A 13009-nucleotide genomic window follows, 5' to 3' on the forward strand; every position below is an offset into this window, starting at 1 on the left:
AGAACATGAAGACAACCACCAAGATACAGAACAAAAGACAGAAGAACAAGAAGCAGAAGAAGCAAAAGTAGAAGAACAGAAAGCAGAAGAACATTAAGCATGAGACAAAAAATCAGCATAGAAGAAAACAAAATTATAAGCAGAAGAAGACTAAGCAGTAAATGGGGGTGAGTCTGTTCCTCCTCGTGGTGCCCCTGGAAAATGCCTGCTGTTGCAGGCCAAACTGAACGCGGACAAATCCTGTTGTAAATCTTTTGTGACAGGCAGAACGTAAGGTGTAATCTTATAACTTTTATAGATAAGTACTACAGGAATGCCTGTCACCATAAGAAAATGAAGAAAAAGAAGAATAGGAAGAAGATGAAGAAATAGCATATGAAAATTAATAATAGCTGAATAAGAAGAATATGAAGAATGGAAAAAAAAAATTAATGGGAAGAAGGTGAAGAAGAAGATGAATAAGGTGAAGTACAAAAGAAGGTGAAGAGCATGGAAGTTGCGAAACATACATATCTGACTAAATATAAAAAAGTTAACATAGTCAATATCTTTTTAACTCCGAACGTCTTGAAAAAAAAAATTGGAATTAATGCTATGCCATGTGATTTGAATAAACCACTATGTTTTTAATGTCTCCTCCACCTCCCACAATACATTCTACATGATTCTTATTTGTTTTCAATTATGTAGAATTAGCCAACAAGGAAATAAAGGCCTTTTTTTAATTCCGATACCGGAAGTCCCATTGACTTGAATGGGACTTCCGGTATCGGAATCGGTGATACCCGATATTTTTTTCGTATCGGGCGATACCATCCGATACGATATTTTTGGGTATCGAACGGTATCGCTCAACACTAGTCATAAATATGTTTGCCAACTGTAGTTCCACATATGTTATTTATTTAATAACATGTGAAACATGCTGTATTCAATATGTGGGCAACACCACACGTCCTCTTCGCAAAAGGATTTCTGAACATCTTTATGATTCATGTAATAAAACTACAAGGAGTCCCTCGGGAGCCTCTCAGCATTTTATTTCTGTACATGGAGGAGATGTCAGTACTTGTAGGGTTAATATAATAGAAACTGTCCCAAACCCCAAGAGGGAAGGTGAAAGAAAAAAGGAATTGCAGCGCAAACAAGCAATGTGGATTTTTAAGTTAAAAACACGATATCCCGCAGGCATGAATTTAAAATCTGATCTTTTATATATACTGTATATATGATTAAGATGATGTGGTGATTTCCTCCATGTCCAGATACTATGCCTTTTTTTTTGTGGAGAAAATCCTCCCTTCCTGCTATTGTGGACCTCCGCCCATTTTGTTTCCCTCCCACTTTACTTCAGCCAGCAAGTGTATATAGGTACAGTGGGGAAAAAAAGTATTTAGTCAGTCAGCAATAGTGCAAGTTCCACCACTTAAAAAGATGAGAGGCGTCTGTAATTTACATCATAGGTAGACCTCAACTATGGAAGACAAACAGAAAAAAAAATCCAGAAAATCACATTGTCTGTTTTTTTTTCATTTTATTTGCATATTATGGTGGAAAATAAGTATTTGGTCAGAAACAAGCAATCAAGATTTCTGGCTCTCACAGACCTGTAACTTCTTCTTTAAGAGTCTCCTCTTTCCTCCACTCATTACCTGTAGTAATGGCACCTGTTTAAACTTGTTATCAGTATAAAAAGACACCTGTGCACACCCTCAAACAGTCTGACTCCAAAATCCACTATGGTGAAGACCAAAGAGCTGTCAAAGGACACCAGAAACAAAATTGTAGCCCTGCACCAGGCTGGGAAGACTGAATCTGCAAAGCCAACCAGCTTGGAGTGAAGAAATCAACTGTGGGAGCAATAATTAGAAAATTGAAGACATACAAGACCACTGATAATCTCCCTCGATCTGGTGCTCCACGCAAAATCCCACCCCGTAGGGTCAGAATGATCACAAGAACGGTGAGCAAAAATCCCAGAACCACGCGGGGGGACCTAGTGAATGAACTGCAGAGAGCTGGGACCAATGTAACAAGGCCTACCATAAGTAACACACTACGCCACCATTGACTCAGATCCTGCAGTGCCAGACGTGTCCCACTGCTTAAGCCTGTACATGTCCGGGCCCGTCTGAAGTTTGCTAGAGAGCATTTGGATGATCCAGAGGAGTTTTGGGAGAATGTCCTATGGTCTGATGAAACCAAACTGGAACTGTTTGGTAGAAACACAACTTGTCGTGTTTGGAGGAAAAAGAATACTGAGTTGCATCCATCAAACACCATACCTACTGTAAAGCATGGTGGTGGAAACATCATGCTTTGGGGCTGTTTCTCTGCAAAGGGGCCAGGATGACTGATCCGGGTACATGAAAGAATGAATGGGGCCATGTATCGTGAGATTTTGAGTGCAAACCTCCTTCCATCAGCAAGGGCATTGAAGATGAAACGTGGCTGGGTCTTTCAACATGACAATGATCCAAAGCACACCGCCAGGGCAACGAAGGAGTGGCTTCGTAAGAAGCATTTCAAGGTCCTGGAGTGGCCTAGCCAGTCTCCAGATCTCAACCCTATAGAAAACCTTTGGAGGGAGTTGAAAGTCCGTGTTGCCAAGCGAAAAGCCAAAAACATCACTGCTCTAGAGGAGATCTGCATGGAGGAATGGGCCAACATACCAACAACAGTGTGTGGCAACCTTGTGAAGACTTACAGAAAACGTTTGACCTCTGTCATTGCCAACAAAGGATATATCACAAAGTATTGAGATGAAATTTTGTTTCTGACCAAATACTTATTTTCCACCATAATATGCAAATAAAAAGGAAAAAAAAAAACAGACAATGTGATTTTCTGGATTTTTTTTTCTCAGTTTGTCTCCCATAGTTGAGGTCTACCTATGATGTAAATTACAGACGCCTCTCATCTTTTTAAGTGGTGGAACTTGCACTATTGCTGACTGACTAAATACTTTTTTTCCCCACTGTATATGCTTATTTGTAAGATGTTAAGCTATGAGTAAGGACCCTCTAGTCCGAAACGCGTAAGCGTCTGTCACATTGGTGAACCATATGTTTTTTATGCATCTATTCTGTTTTTAATCATTTTTTTGGAATAAAGTCTTTTGATTTTAACCATCCTTTGGTCGAAGTTGCTGGAACATCTCCCAAGTATTGTGAGGGCAATGCAGTGCTCTGGGTGAATGTACCAGCAGACTCATATAGCACTGGCTGTGCATTAGTGCACTCCATGTCATATTCATCTTGGACTGGGGAATTCAGGATTTCACATGATAACTTAGGCATAGTATGTGAAAAGAGCTCCAGGGAGTAATCTGAAGTGTGGCCTGCCGCATCCTTCACTTTTGGTGGGGGTGAAGGACACAAGGAAAGGTGTTGTTCCTGACCAGGAGCCTGCACTGACGACTCAGTGCTTGCAGTTTTTCAAACTTCAGAAGAGGAGGCGATAGAGCTGGAGGCTGTTTCAGCAATGTAAGACAAAACCTGTTCCTGATGCTCCGGCTTTATAAGCGGTTTACCTACTCCCAGAAAAGGGAGCCTTCCAGGCCTTCTGGAGCCAGATGATGATGCAGGCTCCACACCTCCTGCCTTAAGTGCTATTATGCTTTTAGCACTACCAGCAGATGCACCACCATCAGTACCAGATGCCCACCCCGCCCACGTCCGCGGCTTCTTCCACCATACTTTCTCATGTTTTGGAAAATGTACCAAAAATACCAGCAGATATATGGTAATGTATGAGGAGCGTACAGCTGTATACGGTGTAGGGAAAAACTTAAATCTCCGTATATATTTCCGGAGTCACACACAAACGCTCACTCAGTATGGATTTGACCGTGATACAAACAGCAGATATACAGTACTGTATGAGGAGCGTACAGCTGTATACGGTGTAGGGGAAAATTTAAATCTCCGTATTTATTTACGGAGTCACACACAGATGCTCACTCAGTATGTATTTGACCGTAATACAAACAGCAGATATATGGTACTGTATGAGGAGCGTACAGCTGTATACGGTGTAGGGGAAAATTTAAATCTCCATATTTATTTCTAGAGTCACACACAGACACACACTCAGTATGGATTTGACCGTAATACAAACAGCAGATATACGAAACTGTATGAGGATCGTACAACTGTATATGGTGTAGGGGAAAATTTAAATCTCCGTATTTATTTCCGAAGTCACACACAGATGCTCTCTCAGTATGGATTTCACCATAATACAAACAGCAGATATAAGATAAGATAAGATAATCCTTTAATCGTCCCACCATGGGGAAATTCAGAGCATTACAGCAGGAAGGCAGGAACAAGTACAGATACAGATGCATAAAGGCATTACATTGACAGTAGGTAGGTACATATACGAAGAAAAAAAAAAGATATAACCGGACTATCACAACTTTGGATCTATCAGTTCACTGTTTGGGCCGTTCTCCGTTTTGGACAGTGCTGGTTATACAGCCTAACTGCAGCAGGAAGGAAGGACTTTTGATAGCGCTCCCTCTCACATTTAGGATGAAGTAGCCGGTCACTGATAGTACTGCACATCTTTGTCACGGTCTCATGCATGGGATGGGAATCATTCTTCACCATGTAGCTCACCTTGGCCAGTATCCTCCTGTCGCCTACTTCCTGAACTGGATCAAGGGGGCATCCCTGGACACAGGTGGCCCTTCTAATCAGTTTGTCCAGCCTATTCCTGTCCCTGGTTGATATGCCACAACACCAGCACGCCACACCAAAGAAGATGACTGTATATACGGTACTGTATGAGGAGCGTACAGCTGAATATGGTGCTGGGGAAAATTTAAATTTCCATATTTATTTCCAGAGTCACACACAGATAGTCAGCATGTATTTGTCTGTGATACCAGCTGGTAAACGGCAGTGTGTGAGGAGCGTACAGCTCTATATGGTGTGGGAAAAAATGAACGGTCAGTAACTGTGCAGAAAAAAAGAATAAAAGTATTAGTGCTGTGTAAAAAGCAGTCTGCACAGCAGTGTACACACGGCAATATAGCTATCAGGCAGTCTAATAACCAGCGCTGCTGCAAACAAGAAAATCCTCCCCTGTCACTGCGCACTAACTGTACAGCACAATTGCTATCAGCTCAAGCACATAAGAACTTCTTATATCTTTACAGCCCTAACTCTCTCCCTACTGATAAGCAGCAACCTCTCCCTACTGTTAAGATCGGCAGAAGTAAAATGGAGGTCGGCGGTCAGGGCTTCTATAGGCACTATGACGCCCCCAAAGCAAGCCAATCACTGCAATGCCCTTCTCTACGATCTACGATGGTGGTGGAAGCTGCACGTCATCTCGTTGCCCACAGTTTTTTTTCCTCCTCAATGGTTGAAACAAAGGAACCTGCAAGCATTCTGGGAAATCCGACTTTGGCGCTTGTTTTGCCGACCACATGGCCGACTTCACGCTATGGTCGTGTTTCGGTCGGCGAAACCCGACATTGACGTAAGTCGGCGACTTATGAATCTGGCCGACCTGTTTCGCTCAACTCTATTGGGGAGATTTGGAGTAGGGATGGGGGGGTTATTTAATGTGTGGGGAGATTTGTAGTGGGGATGGGGGTTATTTAATGTGTGGGGGGAATTGGCGTGGGGATGATGGGTACTTAATGTGTGTGGTGGATTTGGCATGGGGATGGGGGGATTTAATGTGTGTGAGGGGATTTGGTGTGGGGATGGGGGGATTTACTGTGTGGGGAGATTTGAGGACGCAAAATGAAGAATATTTATGTATGAGGGCATGTATGAGGAAACAGTATGGTTGATTGGTGCAGACAGTATGGTGAGTGGGGGGATGAGTACAGACAGTATGGGGAGCGAACGGGTAAATGTATGTGGACACAGTATGAGTAGTGATGGGAAAAATGTATGTGGACTCAGTATGGGGAATGAGGGGGATGGGATGTGTGCAGACACAGTATGGGGAGTCAGGGGTATGTGTGAGCAGACAGTATAGAGAGTGAGGGGTAAATATATGAGTAGACAGTATGGTGAACAGGTAGGATGTTAGAGGAGACAGTATGAGGAGTGAGGGGAATAGTGTGAGGCGACAGTATATTGCAGATATTTTTATTCAGGAGCATTGTAATGACACTTCTATCGTTAGGAGCATCGTGTGGAGATTTGCTGCAGAAGCCCGAAGAAGAAGGAAGTCTGCAGAGTTGAGATGTGGATGAGAAAAATCATCATGGGGTCTGGACAAGCAGAGGAAAAGAAGGAGAACGACTCCAGAGACAACGTCATCTATAAGGTACCTGGATGTAAATATTATTTGTGAAACTGATTTATTCTCATGTTTTTATTTATGTTAGGAGCATTAACCCCTTAACGACCGCCGATACGCCTTTTAACGGCGGTAGTTAAGGGTACTTAAACCACAGCTCCGTTACTTAACAGCGCTGTGGAAAAAGTGTATAGAGCCCCCCCAGAGTCAGGCTTTCTCCAGGGTCTCGGCAGCTGGGGGTAGTCGAGACCCCAGAGAACATGATTCGGGTTGTTTTTACCGATCCCACTTTTGAGATCGCCGTTATTAACCGTATAACGGCGACCACAAAAAAAATCCGCAATTTTGCTTTTAATTTCTCTCTCCTCTGTTGTGATTGCACATCAGAGGAGAGAGAAATAGGGACCCCGATCCCTCCCCCCCACCACCTCCCGGTGGTCCTCCGGTGGGCGTCTCCATCTTGTTCCGGCCGTCAGATTCCATTCATTCATTCAAGTACATTTTGATCACTGTGATAAACCCTATCACAGTGATTTAACCCCTTAAAGTCTATGGACGTGCACAGTCTGTCACAGGCGGTTGTAACTTACTGCACCAGGATGGACTGTGCACGTCATGCCTTTGAACTGTCACTGTGTGTGTCATTTGGGGTATTTTCTGTCATATTGCCCCTTCAAAGTGACTTCAAATGTGAGGTGGTCCCTAAAAAAATGGTTTTGTAAATTTTGCTGTAAAAATGAGAAATCGCTGGTCAATGTTTAACCCTTATAACTTCCTACCACAAAAAAAAAATTGTTCCAAAATTGTGCTGATGTAAAGTAGACAAGTGGGAAATGTTATTTATTAACTATTTTTGTGACATATCTCTCTGATTTTAGGGCATAAAAATTAAGTTTGAAAATTGATAAATTTTAAATTTTTTTTGCCATATGTCCGCTTTTTTCATAATAGTAAAATATAGTAAAATATGTCACGAAATAACAATCTCAGAATCAGCGGAATCCGTTAAAGCGTTCCAGAGTTTTAACCTCATAAAGTGACAGTGGTCAGAATTGTAAAAATTGGCCTGGTCATTAAGCAGCAAATTGGCTCCGTCACTAAGGGGTTAAAGGGGTTGTCTAGGTCTGTGATGAGTCTGCATAGTCTATGTTACTGCAGACTTCTGAATTTTCACAGTGCTCACTGAACACTGTCAGGATTCTCTCGTGCCGGTAATTTACATACCTGCGGTCATATGCTGACTAGATGTGTGGCCTCACTCAATGAAAATGAACGGAGTGAGGTCGGGTACATCTCCTCGGAATGTGGCCAGAAGTATAGTAAATCACATGTTTGTGCTGATATGACCTTGTACTCTTGCCACCGGTACGGGAGAATCCTAAAAGTGTGCAGTGCATTCGTTGTGAGTAGAGATAAGCGACTTTGCCTCCGGGAGGGTTGAGTCGGGTTTCGAACCACCCGACTTTCCCAAAAGTCGAGTCGAACGAAATCTGCCGACTATCGGCAAAAGTCGGAGTTCCGACCCAAACCCGACCCCAATGCAAGTCAATGGGGAATAAAAGTCGACAGTGAGTGGAGGACAGTAAACACACCTACAGTGCCCATTTCAATGGCAACAACACCAATTCCTATTACTTAAGCTTGTGGGTCGCCTTCCCAGAGCTGTGGGGTACTCGGTACTGGGTCGGTGTCAGATCCTCTAGGACAGATGGCATGGTGCAGCAGTCATGGTATAGCCCTCCACAGGCAGGGCTGAGGTCCCAGGGCAGGGTAGTGGTAATGGTTGTGGAAAGGCGCAAGAATGAATGGAGGACACCGAGGCTTGCAGTTCCAAGGCTTTACTCACAGTCTGCGGTACACAAGGGTGCCTGCCTCTGAGCTGTGTCCTCCTGGTCAGAGACTCAGCCAACCTCCAGGCAAGATGAAAAGCTCCTCTCCAACACTCCACCAATATGTACCTTTCCTGAACGACTCCTCTATTGCGCCTTAAAGTGTGAAGATCTCCAGTACCGTGGTACTCCGGAGTTCCTCCTGTCAGATGTTCCCAAGAACTCTACTTGTACGGCAGACAGCTGTAGCCTGCTTCGAGGACTCCCTTCTCCTGAGTCCCGGCTCTCTAATCAGTTGCTGTTGTGCCCCAAGTCTTAGATGGGAGTAGTGCATTTACAGCCAACTACTCCACCGGTGTCTGCTGCAGAACTATAAGTGTCCATACAACCTTGGGGACCGGGCCCCAGTCTTGCGCTGAAAACCTATAGGCAGGGTTCCTCTTCCAACCCACATCCTCTCTGTTCTCCTACTCCTTCGTTCCGTACTTGTCTTTCTCTTATGGAAGCTTTGGTTTCAGTTCTACGCCTTTCTCCTTCTTTTCCTTTCCCGTGCCAGCTGGCTCAGATCACTGGGGCAGCTGCAGCACGCCTTCCTCCATCCCTTCTTCCAGGGATCCCCACTCCTCCCGAGTGGCTTCCTTCCTTGCTGACCTCCTGTCAGACTGACTTGTAATCCTACACTTTCCCACTCTTTTATGTATCCTAACTCCACCCACCTCCCAGCACATCCAGTGATCCAAGCAGGTAGCCACCAAAGGTGCTTTGCTACTCTCTAAACACTGAGCTGCAATGTGGTTGTGCAGAACTACCCTGTTGTGTGGGGTGCGAATGTTGGAGTGTGGAAAGGAGTTCCCACCTTACCTGGACGGTGGGGCACCACACCTCAGGAGAAGGTGCAGTACCTCTGTGGCGACTGAGCCTCAGGGGCACCACACTTGTCAACCTTAATTTACTTTATAATAATAGTAACGCATTGTAAACTGGGGGTTATTTGGCTTAAGTTGTTGGGGGGGTACAGCCCAGTTAGGGAGGTGGAAAAACTGGCATATGTTGAGGTGTAGGCTGGACATTCAGCAGCTGCAAATGGAAGAATTGGAGATGTCAGAGGAAGAGTAGGACAAAGGCAGTCATTTTGCTGGCAACCTATGTGTCATCAGGGGAAGGTGGTACAAAATCCTTTGAAACTCAGGCATGGTTCATTTTAATGAAGGTGAGATCACCTACATTTCGGGTCAACAGCCGGGTCCTTCATTCTGTAAGGATTGATCCAGCAGCAATGAAGACTCTTTCTGATAGCACACTACCAGCAGGACAAGCGAGCTCCTGTAAGGCATATTGTGCCAATTCAGGCCAGGTGTCCAAATACAGGCCCAGTAGTCAAAAGGGAATGAACTGTGAAGGAGAACATCGATAGAGGAGGAGAGGTAATTTTGAACCATAGTTGACAACTTCTGTCTCCTGTCTGTTGCAATTGATTCAGTACTACCAGTCGTGTGAGCGGTACTCGAGAAATCAGTCCACAACATGGTCATGAAACCCCTGTCTCCAACGCCACTTCGGCTGTGTGCACCACAAACACCTCTTCCATGTTGCCCAGTACGACTCTTGGCAGAACCTGCACCGCTGCTGTGTGCTGGGAATACCTCTAACAAACGGTTTACCAGAGTTGCTTGTTTGTTCGCCAATATTATCTCTAGGTTCTCCTGTGGCATGATATTCTGTAATTTTCCTTTATAGCGTGGATCGAGGAAGCTGGCCAACCAGTAGTCGTCATTGTTCATAATTTTGGCAATGCGGGGGTCCCTTTTTAGGATCCGCAAGAGATAATCACACATGTGGGCCAATGTTCCAGGTGTCAATGATGCACTGCCAGTGGTGGGTGGAGGAGCACTTTCTGCCAAATCCACATCCCTCCAGTCACGCACAAACCCTGTACCTGACCTTGGCAAGCCAACATTTTCTCTTGCCCCTGAGAAGCATCCTCCTCCTCCTCTTCCTCTTCTTCCTCCACCTCATCCAGGACAGTTCCCTGAGCAGACAATGCCTGACTGTCATCAAGGCTTCCCTCCTCCTCTGCTGCAGACGCCTGATCCTTAATGTGCATCAAAGATTGCATGAGCAGACGCATAAGTGGGATGCTCATGCTTATGATGGCGCCGTCTGCACTTACCAGCCGTGTGCATTCCTCAAAACACTTAATGACTTTACAGAGGTCTTTCAGCTTTGACCACTGCACACCCGACAACTTGATGTCTGCCCTCAAACTGCCTGCCCGTGTATCATCCCACAAATGCATTACAGCCTGCCTCTGTTCGCACAGCCTCTCAACCATGTGCATGGTGGAGTTCCACCTTGTTGCAACATCTAAGATTAGGCGGTGCTTGGGGAGGTGGATCGATCGTTGCAGCCTCTGCATACGACTGGAGTCTACGGGCGAGTGACGGATGTGCGAGCACAGTCTTCACACCTTATGGAGCAGGGCTGGTATCTCCAGATAATTATTTATGAAGCACTGCACCACCAGGTTCAAGGTGTGAGTCAGGCAAGGTATGTGTCTGAGATTTGCCAGAGCTATAGCCGCCACAAAATTACGTCCGTTATCACTAACTACCTTGCCTGGCTTAAGATGTAGACTGCCCAGCCATGACTCAGTTTCTCACTGCAAGTAGTCCCCAAAAGACATAATCTTTAAAACAGCCTGCTGATGCTTACCACTAGCTGTTCGACAGTGGGACACCTCGTGTGCAACACTGGCAGCTGCAGATGGAGTGCTCATGCGACTGCACTCTGTTGACGAGCTTTCGCTTCTGGAGGAGGCGGAGGGTCGAACTCCTACAGCCAACTGTTGCCTATACCGAGGGCTAGGCAGCACTGTCTCACCGCCGCTGTCCCCTGTGGACCTTGCAATCATCACATTCACCCAGTGCGCAGTGATGGACACATAACAGCAGTGGCCATGCCTACTGGCCAATGCATCTGTTGTGAGTCGCACCTTTACACTCACTGATTGTTTGAGTGCATGGACAATGCGGTCTTTCACATGCAGGTGGAGTGCAGGGAAGGCTTTTCTAGAAAAGAAGTGCCGACTGGGTAGGTCATAGCATGGGACAGTGTAGGCCATGAGCTCTCAGAACGCTGCGCTTTCAACCAAACGGAAGGGCATCATCTCTAATGAGATCAGTTTTTTAATGTAGGCGTTCAAAGCCAGTGTACGCGGATGAGAGGATGAGTACTTTCTTGTCCTACTCAGAGTCTCTGCTAGTGCGAGCTGGACTTGAGAGCTGCATATGGTGGAACTAGTGGTGGACATGGCAGACTGAGAGGGGGTTGGTGATGGTGGTGGTGGTGGTGATGGCCTAGATGCAGTCTTTCGTTGGAAAAACATTGTGATTCCCTGACTGCTTTGGCCTTGCGACGACATCTCAACATTTCTTGCTGGTGGTGTGCTAATCGGTGGGCTTACAGTGTGGGGAAACGATGTAGCGTTGCTGGCTACCTTCAGTCGGAGCAGGTGCACGTGTGCTACCTGAGGTTTTGTAGTCCGTCCACGCTTGCAAGTGCATGGTGTTTACATGTCTAAGCATACAACTGGTATTCAAAATTCGGAGATTTTTCCCTCGGCTAAAGGTCCTTCCGCACTTCTTACAGATAACCTTTGCCTCATCAATAGGATTTTGGTCAAAAAAGTGCCACACTGCACTCTTCCTACTATGGGAAAAATTTTCAGGGCTTGCACGCTGTGCTAATTTGACTGTCTGGCCAAGCTGTCCTGCAACTCTTATTGTTTTTTTAACACGTTTTTGGACTGCTACGGGCCTGCCAGATAACCGCAGCTGCGATGTCTATGCTTGCTGCGGATCCTCCTCCTCTTCTGAGCTATTGCCAGCGGCACCCTCTTCCCCCAATGGATGCCAATCTGGGTCAACAACTGGGTCATCCATCACCTCCTCTTCAATTTCATCTGCACCTTCGTCTGTGTCACCGTGTAAGGTGGTATAGTATGCGGGAAGGGGCAGCTGAGTTTCATCAGGTTCAGAATCTGACTCAGTAGACTGTGAGGGCAATGCAGTGCTCTGGGTGAATGTACCAGCAGACTCATATAGCACTGGCTGTGCATTAGTGCCCTCCATGTCATATTCATCTTGGACTGGGGAATTCAGGATTTCACATGATAACTTAGGCATGGTATGTGAAAAGAGCTCCGGGGAGTAATCTGAAGTGTGGCCTGCCGCATCCTTCACTTTTGGTGGGGGTGAAGGACACAAGGAAAGGTGTTGTTCCTGACCAGGAGCCTGCACTGACGACTCAGTGCTTGCAGTTTTTCAAACTTCAGAAGAGGAGGCGATAGAGCTGGAGGCTGTTTCGGCAATGTAAGACAAAACCTGTTCCTGATGCTCCGGCTTTATAAGCGGTTTACCTACTCCCAGAAAAGGGAGCCTTCCAGGCCTTCTGGAGCCAGATGATGATGCAGGCTCCACACCTCCTGCCTTAAGAGCCATTATGCTTTTGGCACTACCAGCAGATGCCCCCCCGCCCACGTCCGCGGCCTCTTCCACCATACTTTCTCATGTTTTGGAAAATGTACCAAAAATACCAGCAGATGTATGAGGAGCGTACAGCTGTATACGGTGTAGGGAAAAACTTAAATCTCCGTATATATTTCCGGAGTCACACAAAAACGCTCACTCAGTATGGATTTGACCGTGATACAAACAGCAGATATACAGTACTGTATGAGGAGCGTACAGCTGTATACGGTGTAGGAGAAAATTTAAATCTCCGTATTTATTTACGGAGTCACACACAGACGTTCCTTCAGTATGGATTTCACCATAATACAAACAGCAGATATAAGGTACTGTATCAGAAGCGTACAGCTGTATACGGTGTAGGGAAAAATTTAAATCTAC

The sequence above is a fragment of the Dendrobates tinctorius genome, unplaced genomic scaffold (assembly GCF_039654945.1).
Source record: "Dendrobates tinctorius isolate UK_male_01 unplaced genomic scaffold, ASM3965494v1 ptg000250l, whole genome shotgun sequence".
In the NCBI taxonomy this organism is placed as follows: domain Eukaryota; kingdom Metazoa; phylum Chordata; class Amphibia; order Anura; family Dendrobatidae; genus Dendrobates; species Dendrobates tinctorius.